The 18,225-nt window shown below is 40.3% G+C and overlaps 1 protein-coding gene across 13 annotated transcripts in view; it reads right to left on the reverse strand.

The window, feature by feature from the left end:
• Positions 1 to 3,731, reverse strand: part of LOC109875133 (adhesion G protein-coupled receptor L2) — a 127,340-nt gene extending 123,609 nt beyond the window's left edge. For all 13 annotated transcript variants that reach the window (XR_004206370.1, XR_004206369.1, XM_020467348.2 and 10 more), the window contains exon 1: positions 3,095 to 3,731. The gene's annotated coding sequence lies outside the window, so the exon portion shown is untranslated. The remainder of the gene's footprint in view (positions 1 to 3,094) is intronic.
• Between the last annotated feature and the right edge of the window lie 14,494 nt (positions 3,732 to 18,225).

The following is an 18,225-nucleotide window of genomic DNA, read 5'->3' on the forward strand; positions in this document are numbered from 1 at the left end:
ACGAAGTGGAGTGAGGGTAGGAAAGAGATGAAACCTGTATCTAAAAAGCATAGGCTTGCCTTGGGCTGTTTTTAAAATATTACTTTTTATATGACATCAGTTCCACACGTTGCCATGTGTGCAAAATATTATTCAAATGTATTTCTATTTTTCTCATAATTCTTAACCTACTATAAAATATGTGTGTTGACTGTGATAAGGGTAGCCGAAGTGTCTTGTCTGTTTAATTAACAAATTAACTTTTGATATCATGTACATGGCGCTACCATGTAGCATATAAGCTGCACCGACCAGCAACATAATTGAACTCAAAATATGCCATTCTATTCTTTTGAAAATAGATTTTATTAGTCTTACAGTGTTTCTTACGACCTGTCCAAAACAAATGAATAATGGATTTCTTTGTGATGGTGTATATTCAATGGATTTTTTCAAATAGACGTCCACCCACATCAGCCCATGTCTGCTCCCATTCCAAAATGTGCCGGCATGTGCACTGGAGATAGAAACGACTTAACCCGGCAAGAATGTGGTCAAATTGGACTGTATGAATTGGACTCTTAAAAAAAAAAAACATTGCCTACATTTTTTTTTTACAGGCAACAGGTAAAGTCTGTCTGTAAAGGGTATTACTTTGGGGATTTTGGTTTGAATTATGGCAGCCTACCAACTCTTGTCAATCCCAACTAAATCTGCATTTGCAATCCAACATAAGCACTCTCTCACACAAACACATACGCACAGAATATTGATGCTGCATTAAATAACTGGCAAAAAAACATTTACAGTGGTCTGCAATGAACAGCATTCCTATTCTATAGCCCAGCAGCACCCTTCCCCTCTCAGGACAAAACTGGTTGGGGGATGGGGGCTGGTAGCTCAAGTTCTCTCCATTGAAATGCAGCCACTTTGATATGTAAATCGACAGTTGCAACAACAAAAAAATGCTAGAAATCACACTAGCATAGGCCTACATTGAAGCCATTTGCACCCGAGCTGATGTGACATGAGATGGCACTTCCCCTGGAGACCCAGGGCTTCAACAAATGGACCAACCCGCAGAGAGAGCATCTGGGGCAGGGGAGTGGGCATGGGAGGGACAACGGAACATTTGTCCCAATGAATTCCCCAAGCCCATCCCAACACTGAAGTGAAATGAAAGTTACTCCTCCGGTTCCTAGACAGGTATTTAAAACAAATAAGTTATGATTTAGATTTTAACATCACTTGTAAAAAAGAAATCAAATAAAAAACACCTTTATTTACCTAGGCAAGTCAGTTACGAACAAGTTCTTATTTACAATGATGGCTTACCCCGGCCAAACCCTAACCCGGACTATGCTGGGCCAATTGTGCACCACCCTATGGGACTAGTTGTGCAATACAGCCTGGAATCAAACCAGGGTTTGTAGTCTGTAGCCGTAGACCGCTGCGCAACTCATTTTCTCAACTGCATTTCCAATCCTGATTTGACCTAGTTAAATAGACTACATCACCAGCATAGAAAATGGAATGGGCCAACACACAACATTACCCTCCTGTAGTGAGTTGAGTGGTGTGTCTACAGGTAAGGTATACTGCCTCACCTCTGTGATATATAGGCTAGCTAGAGCTAGACTAATCACTAATAAACTAATGAACTTATAATGACTGGTCAAGCTCTTTGCCAGATGTATGCTCCGCTTGGAATCCTATGCTATTTGCTTATTGCTTCCCATAGAGCCCAATATGCTTGTTAGGGTGCTTGCTTTGGCATTTGGCCTCGTTTATGTTGACTTATGATGATGATTCATAAACGGAATCCTCCATGAAAGATAATGAGGACTTTATATTCTCCCTTCTCTTATTAGATGGCCTGCCCAGCTCTAAACGACGAGCTAATCTATGGAATTAGTGCACGGTAACTGTGTGAGGACTGATTTAATGCAATTCTACACATTTTGTCATCAGGCTAGGACAGAATGTTGCAGTTTTAAAGCTTATTTCCTGCTATTCTACACTTTTACCATGGGGCAGAGAAAGAAAATGTGCTGTTTTATAGCTTCTCATGCTTTTGTTCACAGTTTGCCATGAGGCTGAGATAGAATTTCGCAGTTTTAATGCTAATTTCCTGGAATTCTACACATTTTGATACCATATGCTATCTGGGGGTTTTGTTGTGTGTGTGTGTCCCATCACACATGGCTGACTTATCTGTGAATTATACATGTTCAGTGAAATGATCTCATTTTACAGCCGCAGAATGGAGAGGAAGATGAAGACAGCAACTGACTTGCAGCTACTTAGGTCGTTGTGTCCTCGGGATTAGGCTATGTCTAATGGGGTAATGGGAGATGTTACATTTATTTGACAGTCTATCGCTCCACTTCTGTACTTGACAGTGTTACCTAGACAAAGATTTTGCCAAACCACCCTACTGCACATACATTTTTATTTTCTTCCTAATCCAAGATTACTATTCTCCTTGTCTCTTTTACAGTGCTAAACACAAAACCTCATCTACACAGGTGACATCAAGACTAATTACCAAAGCCAGGTCAACAACACCTCATTCAGAGACCAACAGAATAAAACCTATAATAATATATTTCAGGTAGTAGGCCTAGCCCTCAATCCATCCATTCATTATAGCCTAACTAGATTTTTAAAAGCACAGTAGTTTGAATAAACTGAATTCACTGAATTCAGAGCAACGATGGCCGCCGAAGAAGTCCACATCTGGATAAACCTCATGCAACTTTTCCAATATCCCAAGGCCCAGAATCGCTTAATGTAAGAACCACTGATGTCTGTTAAAATGCAATTATTTCAGGTTGTAAAATCTTTAGGCTGGTATACCAAGCAGTAGCAGATAGACCTAATTTTCACAGATTGCTTGTCATTGACATCACAACTATAGACCAATCTGTAAGTGTTCTTAAAATGGAGTGAAATTCGGTAAAATGTCCGTTAGTGACCGCAACGATATCGTTAGGAATGAAGTGTATTTTCTCAACTCAGCCTAAAAAAAAAAACACCGACACCCTCATCGCAAGTAACGTAACTAGCACCCAGACGGCAGGACGGCGTGTTAGACCAATGTTGGAATACTTACATTTGGGGGCGAATAGTCCTAAATGGTGATTGACAAATATTGCAGTTCGGCACCGAAGTAACACAGAGAGAGTGGTTACCCCTTCAGCAGGCTATAGGCCACCCTCAAACTCGGTATACGCAGCGGGCAACACAAAGACGTCCGTGGTTCCGATGCATGCTCCCCTTACGAGGGACAGATCGTGTTGTTTCTTGTGGCAGGTATCTCTCCCTCTCCATGTCCATGCGCCCCCAAGGACCTGACGAACTCTTCCATAGCGAGCTGATGTTCGGAACTATTAGGCCTAATCAATAGGTTTCTTCCATATCCCTCTCTCACGCATCCACATTTTCCTTTCGAGGGGACGCAATGAATTCAACAACTGCACGGCTGTAATTTTAGGCTATAGTAAACGATGCGAATGAGAAGCAAATCAGCTCATATCCTAAAAAAAATGCAGGCACTCGTCTTCCACGATGATGTCAATGTATTCTGAAAGTCGCCTAAAACAATGCTGAAACATTCTAGAATGAGACTTCAGTTCGGGGGTCTCAGGTCGGGCTTGTGCTCCAGTCAATCTCTTCCCTCCTCTATCTACACACCGCTGAGCCAGAGCCAGTCGAACTCCCCATACAAACAAGCGAAGAAACCGTGAGCCGGTTCTCTGCTCTGCAGCAGCTGGCTTTCAATGGGCCAGCGTAAAACCTGGCGTGGATCTGGCAGAAGGCAGGGACTGGTGTCTGGTGATTTTAGCAGTTCTGTATAGGACCTGCCTGTACAGTAGGAATATGGCCCCCAAAGGATGTGATGGACCTGGTGCCTGGATTTTGATAGTGATAATATTAGAAAAATGTATATATATTTCACCTTTATTTAACCAGGTAGGCCAGTCCAGAACACGTTCTCATTTACAACTGCGACCTGGCCAAAATAAAGCAAAGCAGTGAGACAAAAACAACAACACAGAGTTACACAGACAAACATACAGTCGATAACACAATATAAAAAATCTGTATACAGTGTGTGCAAATAATAGGCACAGTCAAATACATATTTCTAAATTCCTCTAAACACAGTGTTTCATATAGGGCTCTGTTAAATATATAATTCATTGCAAAGTGGGCTATTGTTGCACTCAGTATCAGCTAATAGCTTACAGAAGTTGTCACTACTAAAGACAAACAATAAAAGGGAAAAGGCAGCTACATGATTAATCCCAACTGGACCTGATGAATAATCTGGACAGAGGGGGAAAAGCCACACCGGGAAGGTCATGAGATTATGTGGGGCCACTGCTGATGGAAAAACATAAGCAATCCACCCAGCACATGAAGCCATAACATCTAAACACATCCAACTTAAACACAAACCAAACAGCATCCCTCTAGTAATCCCCGGGCCAATAGGAACTGTTTGTCTACCTGTTTATATAGTTTTCCCAGCTGTGTCTGTATGCCTTGTCAACATGACCACAATGTCACTGCTGTGCATAACTCCCAAAGCAAGTCCTCTGATGACAACATGTCATATTGGATTACAGGCAAGAAATTGTAATTTCCTGTTGTTTTATTATAGCCTTGTTATGTGGGAACATCAAATGTGAACTGTATATGTCTTGTCATCGTTATAGACAACAATGGATGCACTGGAGGGCAAAATTATATCCGTCAACTGGATTGAGCTCAACAGGTTTATGGTAATTCTTTTCAGTTTCCCAGAATTCCCAGGCTGTTTCCCTTTGAACATAATATCACACTATTATTAATACCAGTGTCAGTTTCTGGACCATTACTTTCCACTATTTATAGAAGTAATCTTTGTTTAAACATTGTGAAATGAAATAACAGAATTACAGACTCTGTTACTAGTGCATGTTGACACAGAATACATTATTACCCCTCAAAAAATGGAGTCTACTTTCTAAAGTACAAAAAAAAAACACAACAGAAAAGTTTGAAGCAAAGTTATTGTCCTGAATGAAGATGAATTTCCTCTCTTTTCTCCCCCTAGCCAAAGTACATTGCTAGGTCAGTGGGCTCTGTTACACGTGGCTTCAATAAAAAGCTGGTCTCCTGGCCGCACAGGGGAAATGCGAATTTGGGTCAAATTCACCAGGTGGAAAGTGAGAGGATTAGTGAGGAGCTCTCATGTTTTCCACAGCATAATTTTACATAATAAAGAATAGCGCAGTAAGACAAAACAGATGTAGGCTAATGATGGTAATCCGCTGGCACATATTCCTATTTAGAGAAATAATGTTTATGTATAGAGTACTATTGAAAGTATAAACACAATACTTTATTTGAACTGACCTGCAAAGTGCCTGAAATATTTGTGTGTTTTATTATTCAGGGGCTTGTGATCAATGCCATACTGTATATGTCCAAAAGACACACAAGTAGCCACTTCTCTGTATTTTCAGAACACTTATGGTGCTCGCAGAATGTGCTTATTCTTGCTGTTACACTGTAGCTGCATGTTGTTGCCCTTCCTCAACACGACGTTTCAGTATAATTGTTTCTTTATTCGGTGCAAGCTTGTGAAGAATAGCTCAGCTCCCACCCATACATATGCATCAACTCACCCTGGAGTCTTTCTCACGATTGTCAGGTTTCCCTGTTTTCCTCAGTAATGAAGCCACAGAATGAGTGAAAGGAAGAAACCAACAGTAACAGAATACTGTATCATATTGAAGCACTAAGACAGTCTTTCCCTTCCCACTGCTTGTGTTGCACAATATGATCATCTCGGAGATCCGTTATCATGTGTTTTTATCCTAAAGTGTATAACAAACAGAGCACATTGAGAGGAATTTGATGATTTGATTTGAACTTTCAACACTCATGTAGCCTATAAGAAGAGGGGGACTACATATACAATATTTCATATTTAATCTGAGAAATAATCTGATGATGAATCTTCAGATGCTATGCTCAAGTGTTTTGAATTTTTGTGTGACTGTCTGAAAAAAAGACCCCCGTAAGTCCCATGTCTCACTGTCTCCCATTCCTCCACCCCGACATATGTTCTTTGATTTCACTTCCCATGGATGTGTCTGTCCCCCTCCCCCCCAATGCGTTGTTCACATTATGGACAAAACCTCATGCAGGATTGTGGACTGTTTCAACCAACCATAACACAGTTAATAAGAGAGTACTGGAGAGTGTTGTGGTAAATATGTCTTGAGTCATTGTTCTGTGGTTTTACTCATTATGATCAAAAGCCCGACAGTTCTAAGGCAATCTGAAGTGAGAGGGAAAAAGAACTAAATTGAGGCTAAAAGTAGGTTTGAGGGATTTGCCCTGGCATTCGATAAATGCTTGTTCCATTCAGACAACAAACACTCAGTTGAAGCCAGTTCCACGTGCCCCTCGGATTCACAACATATTTCCTTTTCAATCTATTATGTGTGCTTCTCTTTTAGTTGAATTATTGTCAGCGGTACCAAACACGTTGCCATAGTGCTCCAGGATAAACCACCTGAATGACAATCCCATTTTGGACCAAAAGGAGAAGTCTTTCAAGATTGATGGAAAGCTATGTCAAGGAAGATGTTATTGTATCACTAGATTATCACTAGATTGTGTGGTGATTATATTCATCTTCTTGTTTGTGATAGTCATTTCTATTCATGATACAGGGCAAAAAGTTCCTCATTCAAAATCAAACGTTCAATCGTAGATCTGACTCAATTTAAACCATCAACTGAATTGCGGTACTTGCAAGGAAGTGACTCTACAACACCCTCTTTTGTGTTTCAAAAGCGCACAGCTATACTGCCATACTCTCCTTTTCTGAAACCCATTTCTATTCGTCCTCCACATCTATCCCCACAGGACATCCTCCGACTGCAGCCAGCCAGGCAGCCCAGATGACAGAAGTTAGATCAAGCATAGAAGAAGAATCCAGGCCTTGAGTCCACATCGGATGAAATCTGACAAGCAACACGGATCCAGACTTGTCCACTCTCAAGATCTTCTTCCTTCTTCCACAGAACTTTTCCTTCCCTCTATCATCCAAGAGAGTTTTGGACCTACGTGAAATGTTCTGAAGACTGACATAATAAATAAAGCCATGCAAATAAACTGGGGGAAAACATTTTATCTTTCAAACTTTTGGGCTGTACTTCAATCATCTAACATTATAGTCCCTGATCATTGAATATGTCCCTGATCTTTATTAATATAATAACCTGTGCCATAATTTTGGACTTTGAATATAAGACTGGATAAATAACCACTTTTATCAACATGTAAGAAAAATTTAAGCTAAGACGGAGTCAACAAATAAAAGGTTGATAATAGCTTCAAGTTTCAGTTTATTCGCCTTGTGCACAGGATACAACAGGTGTAAAACAGTACAGTGAAATCCATACCTTGAGAACTCTTTCCAACAATGCAGTGATAATGATAATAATAATATAGATAATAATAGAACATAGAATAACAAATAAAAACCAATAACTAGGATGTGAGTTAGAAACACGAGAATGCAAGTTTATACAGTACAGGTCAGTGCCAGTACCTTATTCAATGTGATGGAGTGGTTGAGGTGGGTTTATACATAAAAAGTGACTGGTAGTAGGATATGCATATAAACAGCTGAAAAGTGACAGGTAGCAAGAATATATAAATACGTATGGTAATATACTAATGGTAATATATATTGTACATGTAAACAGGAGTAATGGTGACCAGTAGCAGGATAAATAGATAAATACTAATGGCAATCAATAATCAATGGACAGCAGTGTAATGGAGTAAGACATCTAGTCAATAATCATTTTAGCAGCAGTATTGGTTGTGTCTGAGTGGGTAGAGGCCTGTGGATGGACATAGAGTCAGTGTGGACAGTGTGGGAGAGGGAGAGCAGAAGTTGTTAGCCATTTAACAGTCTTATGGCCAGAGGATAGAGAAGCTGTTTTTCGGAGTGTGTTTGTCTGAGCCTTGATGTACCGGTACTGACTGCAGGACGAGAGCATAGAGAACAGTCCACGTATTGGGTGGCTGCCAAACATACCCTCATAAAACTGACTATCCTACCGATCCTTGACTTCGGCGATGTCATTTACAAAATAGCCTCCAACACTCTACTCAGTAAATTGGATGTAGTCTATCACAGTGCCATCTGTTTTATCACCAATGCCCCATATACTACCGACGACTGCGACCTGTATGCTCTCATTGGCTGGCCCTCGCTTCATATTCGTCGCCAAACCCATTGGCTCCAGGTCATCTATAAGTCTTTGCTAGGTAAAGCTCCGCCTTATCTCAGCTCACTGGTCACCATAGCAACACCCACCCGTAGCATGCGCTCCAGCAGGTATATTTCACTGGTCACCCCCAAATCCAACTCCTCCTTTGGCCTCCTTCTCCTTCCAGTTCTCAGCTTCCAATGACTGGAACGAATTGCAAAAATCACTGAAGCTGGAGACTCTTATCTCCCTCACTAACTTTCAGCATCAGCTGTCAGAGCAGCTTACCGATCATTGCACCTGTACATAGCCTCTCTGTAAACAGCCCACCCAACTACCTCATCTGAATATTTTTTTTTTTTTTTTTTTTTTGCTCCTTTGCACCCCAGTATCTCTGCTTGCACGTTCATCTTCTGCACATCTATCATTCCTGTGTTTAATTGCTAAATGTGAATTATTTCGCCACTCTGGCCTATTTTTTACCTTATCTCCCTAATCTTACTACATTTGCACACACTGTATATCGACATTTGTATTGTGTTATTAACGGTATGCTTGTTTATTCCATGTGTAACTCTGTGTTTTTTGTGACGCACTGCTTTGCTCTATCTTGGCCAGGTCGCAGTTGTAAATGAGAACTTGTTCTCAACTGGCCTACCTGGTTAAATAAAGGTGAAATAAATAAAACAATTCATTTAACAAAATGTGGGAAAAGGAAGGGGTCTGAATACTTTCTGAATGCACCGTACATATGAAATGGGACTTGGTGTATGCGTACGTGTCCTCAGCTGTAGCCTCTGGATAGGCTGCGATAGCCCTGTGTGCGGTAGCTCGGTCCTTTAGTTTAGTGCCAACCTCAGTGTTAATACAGGGCTTTTGATTCGGGAAGCAGCGAACCTTCGCTGTGGGGACAACGTTGTCGATGCATTTCCTGATAAAGCATTTCCTGTTAAAGCATTTCCTGATGAAGTCTAAGACGGAGGTGGTTAGCTCGTCAATGCTATGTAATATTTTAGATGATATTCTGTGGTAAAAACTTGGCTTGCAGACATTGCGATGTTACTGTCCTTGCTAGGTGTTTTTTATGGGTTTCTTTACACTACAGTACTTTGACAACACAAACTTGGTCCAGGGGAGATACTTGTGTAATGTAAAGAGAGGGATCTAAATTCTAATCTCTCTTTAAAAATTATCTCCCACACTACTTCTGAAGGTAGTGTGGGAGACGTCTACACCATATACCCACCTCTGAGAGGTACAGTGTAGACAACAGCTCTCCCACACCACGTCCCTACAATAATTATCTTAATTACTTTAATACCAGTAGACATCATTTTTGCTCTCTTGGCCAAATTGAAAATGGAAGTCTTTTAAAATATCCACACATTTGTGAATCATTGCATTAATCAAGTGTGTAGAACACTATGTGCAACATGGTTTAGATGAGTAGCTTCTGTACAGTTTGAATTGCTATCCTGATTTTGTTTGTCTATATATTATGATATTTACGGTATGCTAATAGCTGCACATCCTATGCTAGTGTAAATGGAAAACTTGCAAATCTGATATTGAAGAGAAATAGATCTCACTAGACATATTTTACTCATGTAAATCCACTCTGTTCATGTGCTGTTATGTGACTTGGTTCAGGAGAGTGTGATGTGTCCGAGGGGGTTAAGGTTCTGTTGTTGTGAGTCAGTTTTTTCTTTCTCCCCAAGAAAATGCAGAGACACAGTCAAATGGAAACAGATGCTCCTCCTGCCACTGAAAGAAAGAAAAATAGAAAGAAAGGGGGAAAAAAATTGATTTACAGTGTCTAATTATTCCATTCAACAGTGACTGACCCCCCAGTTCGCTCCACTCTGTTGAGATGTGCATTAGCCTGTACTGATATGAGCTTCCACAAAATAAGCATCTCTCTCTCTCTCTCTCTCTCTCTCTCTCTCTCTCTCTGTCTGTCTGTCTGTCTCTCTGTCTGTCTGTCTGTCTGTCTGTCTGTCTGTCTGTCTGTCTGTCTGTCTGTCTGTCTGTCTGTCTGTCTGTCTGTCTGTCTGTCTGTCTGTCTGTCTGTCTGTCTGTCTGTCTGTCTGTCTGTCTGTCTGTCTGTCTCTCTCTCTCTCTCTCTCTCTCTCTCTCTCTCTCTCTCTATATATATATATATATATATATATATATATTTCCTTTCCCACGCACGCACGCGCGCACACACACACACACACACACACACACACACACACACACACACACACACACACACACACACACACACACACACACACACACACACACACACACACACACACACACACACACACACAAATTCAAAGTAGGTACCCTTTTCTTCATGTCTTACTGTTCATAGTTAATTGTCAGAACATTGTTATTAGTCATCAGAAAGAGGTAGCAGAATTCCAAGGCAGCTCAAGGCGGAGCTCTGGCGTCTGGGACTGTCTCTAATTTTAGCACCTGGAGTTCAGAAGCATACCATACAGTTTAGCCATGACACGCTCAGACACAATAAATCATAAAACCAACCACCAAACATGTCATGTTTCTCATGACTTAAAACGATTCAGTCTTTGAAATGGTAATAAGCTTAAATAGCCCACAAATCCATCCTGCACCTCCCTTGTATTTCCCAGAGACTGTCCTGAGACCCCTTATAACACTTGCAAATGTTTATGAGGAAATTAATACAAAATTGTATTCTTCAAAAAATATTGGTTCAATCATTCTGCAGAGACTTTTTACACATCCTCAAATATAAATCTCTATGCTCTAGGACCAAAAATATTTGACAATTTATGGACAATTTATTCATATCCTTGTTTCTCTATTGGTTTTCTTGACTTACTCTATATTTCACTTGACTTACTCTATCTACAAGGTCTCTAATAGTTTAATCAATAACAACGCCAACAACTTCAATGTCCTCCACTGACTGACCACCTTTTATGTTGGCTTATGGCTCTCAACTCCCGCTCATTGTCATGTGAGCACAAGGCACAGCTTTGAGCCCTGTCTGTTACTCAGCCTTTCATAGGAGCTGTACATTTTGCTTGTGTGATTGCTCTGCTTCTGTAAAGGACATGCATTACATTTCTCAACCTTAAGTATAGGAGCACAAATAGAACTGTACAATGGGGGGCTGTCAAATGAGTTTAGGTTCCAGTGAGTCATCTGCTGTATGTGCAGGCTCTCATCTCAACTGCTAGGAATCAATATGGTATTTCCCCTAACTGTTAGAAGTGTGCAGAGATACTCGAAGTAGAAATTGTGCACAAATATAGAATATAAAACCCAATTATATTCAATGAAGGGCCCTTTAATATAGACCACACGAAAAATGCTATAAATGTTATTATGAATAAAGACTTGCTAAAGTGGAAGAATGTAGCATTTTGACATGTCCCTCTGTGCACCTTCTGTGACTTCTAGGAAGATTTAACCCACGAATCTCCAACTTTCTTCTAGGAAGATTGAACTCACGAATCTCCAACTTTCTTCTAGGAAGATTGAACCCACGAATCTCCAACTTTCTTCTAGGAAGATTGAACCCACGAATCTCCAACTTTCTTCTAGGAAGATTGAACCCACGAATCTCCAACATTTCTCCAAGTTTTCACCATCATTGTAAAGTCTTAGTTATTATCAAATGAAAGTTTATTGGTCATTTACACAGTTTGGCAGATGTTATAGCGGGTGCAGATAAATACTTGTCTCACTAGCTCCTTACAGTGCAGCAAAAATGTTAAACAATTACACAAATATTAATCAAAAACGAGAAACAAAAATGTTTCTTCTGTGTTGCTTTGACAAAGTCATTTCTGGTGATTATTATTTATTTAAAATGATTAGTGATTCATTTTAAGAAAAAAGAAAAAACTGTCCTTCATTTTAAGGTCAACCCTGTTACTTGAACTGAACTCTCATTTCAATGTGGTGAAACTATTCCTTTTTAAATATGTTTTTCAAAAGAAACATTTAACATCTTATTGTCAAACCTTGTGCAGTTGAGCTGGTTCTACTCTTTTTGGCCATTTTCTGGTGTTATGTGGTGGAAAGCTGAGTTTGTCGAGTATAACACGTCAACCCTGTTACCCATAGATAGACAGGCTAGAAATGTATTTTAACCATGTAAAATAAAATGGTGAAGCTTGCATTCAATTGGCCCTTCCTGTTGCACACAACACGTTTCCAAAAGGGGATTCATGGCTGATTTAAGATGGAATCATCAACCCTGTTACAGTCAACCCTGTTACTTCTCACTTAATAGCCAGTTACTGTAGTCATGTTTTATTTAACCTCTTGAGATGGGAAAACAAGTCGAACGTCTGCTCTTTATGACAGAATGTCATATGACAGAAACAAAAAGTTATTTTTCACCATGTTACACTACCAATTGGTGGAGCGACCCCCACTTTAGATTCTGTCATTGAATTTATTTTAACAAATGCCTCATTGGTACCAGTAGACTAGTCTGTTGTAATGTAATGCTCTCTTCTTCAGCAAATGCCAATGTTTAGGTCGCTGGTTTTCTCAACTCCACGATATGTACATCTTGGTGGAGTTGGTTTGCGACGACTGTGGGCACAGTTTACCTCTGACTACATCGAGTCACTGTCAATCGGTACTAGTAAACAGTTAGTGGTTGTATTTGACAAAAGTTTGATTAAAAAGTATTGATTTTAGCATGCAAAAAAATGTACGTAGCTATAGTGGACAAACATGGCACACGGCAGGGGATTCATAATTACATTTTTTACAAGTTTCGACTGACAGTGACTCAATGCAGTCGTAAGTACAGTCCGACCACAGTCGTCTCCGCTTAACTTCATTGATGTACATTGTGGAGTTGAGATGAACTTGGCTAATGTTTAGGGAACACTTTCAATTTCCCTTGTACCTGCATAATAACACTCAGTACTATAGTACAACTATTGTATTAACATAGTATTACATGATCATTTAGTAATTTTTTGTAGTTTTTTTGAGGAATAAGACCATATTTTTGTTGGAACTGTAGAACCGTCATTTGGTGTAATGTAATTTCCTTTATTTTCCTATGTGTGGAGCTCCATATCAAGTGACAGACAAATTAATAACTTGAGTGGATATAAACAGCTCACTGTAGGCATGTATTGCATGTAGGTCTATATGGTTGCATATTGTATACCGGTAGCAGATGAGGTGATTCTCCCTTGACGACGTGAAGCACTTTCAGCTCATTGGAAAAGCCTGTATAAATCCAATCCAGATATATGGCATTCAAAAATGCCAGATGGCAAATGTGATAGCTTCAAATCAACCTGAGTGCATTTTTATTGTCATTTATGAAAGCTGCAATAGTATTTACCAAGGTGTCCGTGGGGTTTCACTGGTCAGCCCAGTTATTTCCCTATTTGTTTAGTGCTGGCTGTTTTCTCCATTTCATTTGACTTTATTTGTGAAGAAATAAAAACGGAACAAATATGGCTTGTGTCAACAACAAAAGACATGTCATGACATCTCTCTCGGGGCAACATTGACAGTTAGAAAATGAGTTGAATAAATATGCCACCCACTATATCCCTTCTGTCAAAACCTCATTGTGCTTGACTATTGTGTGTCTTGTGCCTTCAAACGGATATATATATATATATATCTCTTAGCATATCAATATTTCTCCACTGTTGTATTTCAGTCTTCCCTTTCATATGCATACCATGTGTGGACTGGAGGCAGGGAGGCAGGCTGGGCTATTTGACTTGGTGTTAGTGCGGTAGTTCTCAGGCATAAGGCCTCATGACAGATACTTTACACATGCCAGACTCTTAGACAATGGAAGACTGTGAGACAATGATAAAATGTTCATATCAAAAGCATTTACCCCTCTCCAGGCGCCAGACTGTCTAACACTGGCTGAAATTGATTCTTAATTGGGTTTGTATGGACCCTCGGTCTACTGTTGAGGAGCAGCGCACAGAGCTGTGCTGAGGAGGAATGGACTGAGACTAGCTCTGCTCCTGCCGACCAACCAGGAAATGTGATAACACCAAATGCCCGACCCCATTGGAACAAAGAAAGTACATCACATTGTTTTCTTTTTTTTATCTTGCAGGAAGAAATTATGAAATGGATTATATAGCGCATCTTGAACAATAATTCAAAGGAGTGTTCCATCATTTGGACACGCTTGAGCAAAGTCTTGAATTGAAGAGATGTCATTACTCATCAGCAGTCACAAGCAGTTGGTGTTAACCAGCTGTGGTAGCTAAATGTCCTTTCTGGAAGACCTGTCTTTTTGTTGTTGCAATAAATCCCTCCAGGTTGCTGTGGAATGTGAATGCTGGACCAGTGCTCCAGAACAGCTCGGTCTTGGTAAAGGTGATGTTTTTTTTGTAGGCTGACCTCCTCATTATCTATTTTGGCTTGCCATGTGTGCACACTGAGTTGTGCTGCAGAGGCCTGCCTGGTTAAAAAGTGAAGGGGCCATTTTGCTTCCCAGCGTTTTTTGACCCTGGTCCTCCAGTGAAGCTCAGCATGCCAGTGCCTCTCCCGGAGTGGGAGGGAGGGAATAAGGGAGGGAGGTTACCCCCACCTTGTTTGAGCTGATGCATTATTTTTTCCCCAGTCACAGAAGGAGCTTGTTAACAGTACAGGTGGAGGGGCTGCAGGGAGACTGAAGAGCCGCTCCACAATACCTTATTCAGTGAGAGGGAGAATCTGCTGTGGATTATGTCTCATCTTTGGCCTCGTCTGGTCTCAATTTCATTTATTTTATTCAGACTGAGGGGTGCTTCTTGTTAGTTTCCCATTTTTGATGGCCCAACGCAATGTCATATAATTCAGAAGCATGACCTGGAGCATGTTATAATTATGATAATTATTATTATTATGATTATATAACAACATGCTCCAGGTCAGATAAGCTGCTTAAGAGTCATAAGAAGTCATTATTATAATAATAATAATAATAATAATAACAATTATGATTATTATTACTATGATTATGATTATTATTATACTTTATCTAGCGTCCTGGGTTTTTCCTAGTCAGGTCAAAGTCTACCGGCCCTAATTATCACTATTGTTACTGTTGTCATTGTTGTCATTTTTGTTAATATTTTATAATATGCCATCCCGCTGTGATCCCCTTGATACCAGCAGGGTGGGTATTGTTGAACATACCCGTGCCGTACAGCACAAAGCTTTGTACATTGCATTGCCAGACACCTGCAGAGAGCAGGTGAGCAGTGTGACATTGGATCATACCCTCCCTGTGTCTGTCACCCTCACCCCCGCCACCTCCTGCTGCCCTGCAATCAGCTGGTGGGGGTGAGACTGTTGCTGTAACTGTAAATTGGGCCAGTGACCCAGGGTGGTCTTCCTCACCAATCCCAGCCAGGGTGGGCCTGCCTGGGCTTGGAGCCCTCTCCCTCTCCCTCCCCACCCCAGGCCCAGTGGCCTCGTCAATGTCACTTTGGCCCTTCTATTCTATTTTAGTCCACAAGTCAAAACAAATGAGGATAGGAAAATAACCTGCTTTAAGTAAAGGTATGTGCTGTATGTCTTGTCTTAAGCACATGGTGGTCCCTGCTTCCTGTTCCCTTTTACACCACCAGAACACTGTGGAGTATGCTCCCTTTTACACCACCAGAACACTGTGGAGTATGCAAAATGGGAGGGAAGAATTTACAAGGCAACACTGGAAAGCACCTCTTAAATTTACCTCTTAAAATGTATGTTGAGAATTAGGAGCCACAGACCGACTATGGAATAGGAAACTCTTGTTTAGGTCTGTGCTAGGTTCGGTAGGTGGGTCAATATCACAGTTGTTCCCTCCTGGATCATGATCATGAGGCAGTTGGATGAAACTCAAACTAAGGCCAGTTTTGACTTCTTAAGCAGCTTATCTGCTCTCCAGCCAAGATAGTGAATACTTCCACTATTGTCATTGCTGGACTTTTTACCTCCCGGTTTTCAAACTGGTCTCCATGTCAATAAGCCCTCCCTCATTCCCTCTCTCTGATCCATGGAAAAATAATGAAGTATCTCTCTTTCTTTCTCTTTCCTTCTCTCTCTTTGATTTATAACACAGTTGTCATTAATCCTAAAAAAAGACTTCAATAATATTAAAAAAGGGATTGTTGCCAAGAGAGTATGGGTTGGGCGTTTTCCCAGCTACGGTATTTTTCTTCTGTAGTGGTCTTCTCTTCACTGTTTGAAGGGCTATTTCTCATACTGCGTAGAACAAAGACAGAATGCGGTGCCAAGTCAGATTCAAGTGTTCCTGTTTAACAGGCTTAAATACATGATTGTCTATTCAACTGTTGTCTTTTTGTTAGTGGGAAAATAGAGTATGGAGAGGGGGATACATACCATTATGTTCTGTTAGTTGGTAATAAGCAGATTAATAATCAGTCATTATTTGTAAATAAATGGCAATTAATTTAAGGGAGTTAGTACTCAATGCACGATTAATTAATGAACAAGAATTAAATGTTATTTCAGAAATCTCTTCAATTTTTCTAGAACAATCCAATGGTTGGCGAGAAAGTTATTGTTTGGTTGCAATTTAATTATGTGTATGATAATCACAATACATTTTTGATATTTTTCACAACTGCAATAATTCATTTGAAGGTTTTCTATTATAAAGAAAATGTTTCTATGATTATGGGATCATGCACAACCTTCTAACAGGATAGATCTGTCAGCAATTGTTTCTTCATATCCCATAAATAAACACTTCCTCTTACCCAGTTGTTCCTATATATCTGTTTTTAGGTTCTTAGATGTTCTGAGGCTCTTTGCGTAAATTCAAATTGGACTTTTTTTTATACTTTATTGCATTCCATCCTTAACCAGATTGCTCTTGTATTTTAACGGGTAGAGTGGTCCTCTGTAGTTGTGCTCAGAGGCAGCAACCGATGCCAGATTTGTGACCAGTTGTGGTCCAAAAGAACAGCACCACAGGGAACTTCACTCAGATTTCAGTTTCTGTAATACAGTCCCTGCCTGGGGGAACAGACCCTTTCTCTGTCCAATATGTCAAATCAGAGATGGGGTAGGGCTGTATATAGGCTCCACTGGAGAAGACCAAAAGGAAAAGGAAGAGATCTACATGTAGAAAGAATCAAAAAATCATTAGAGAAGTAAGAGGAAACCAAACAAAGCTAGACAGACAGTATGAGATCAGTTGAATAGACTACGTGTTGCTTGGTGCCCATAGCTACAGCACCACACATGAATGACCCCTGGACAGGTGCAGAGGTCTTACGAGTCTGGAGGGAAGCTTAAGAGCTCTCTGCACTTTTACAAGGCCAGACTGGATTTTATGCTAGATTCACCCATGTCTTTATTTAACAGTGCTCTGGCACGTGGTATATGAGATGTGTCTCAAACTCTCAGCTTCATTATGCACTTGTGTCCATACAATGGATAAATGGCATCATTGTGTCACACAGAACCCATTCCGTTTGTAAAATGTATGTTGTGTAATATGACATGTATTTTTGTTCTCTGGCGCCTTAATTCCAAGTTAATGCTCTGCAACTGAACATTATTGGAGACCAAATGAAAAATGAACTGGAAGGAATAGCTCTCTGTATGTCTGTATATCTTGAATTACAAATATATTCATCCATGAGACAGTCTAGAATGTTCCTCAACGGGCCTTCTTCCTTTACTTCCTGTGAAGTGGAAATGAAACATCCCGTTGGTGAAGCAGCCAGCTGCATTGTGTGTACACAGCATACATTGATTTGTTCCAGTGTGGAATATTTCTTTTCACTTCTTTAAAAGTCCCTCATTGTGAATATGCTAATAGGATCCGTCACGATCATTGATTCCCTTTGAACTTTTTTATTTAGTCGCGGGCGGAGCATATCACAGAGGTAGAGAGCAGGAGGTTTCTGCCACAAGCCCACGGCCCCTCTCTCACCATCTGCCGGACCTCATTTCATTTGAATGATAA

The sequence above is a fragment of the Oncorhynchus kisutch genome, linkage group LG30 (assembly GCF_002021735.2).
Source record: "Oncorhynchus kisutch isolate 150728-3 linkage group LG30, Okis_V2, whole genome shotgun sequence".
Taxonomy (NCBI): Eukaryota; Metazoa; Chordata; class Actinopteri; order Salmoniformes; family Salmonidae; genus Oncorhynchus; species Oncorhynchus kisutch.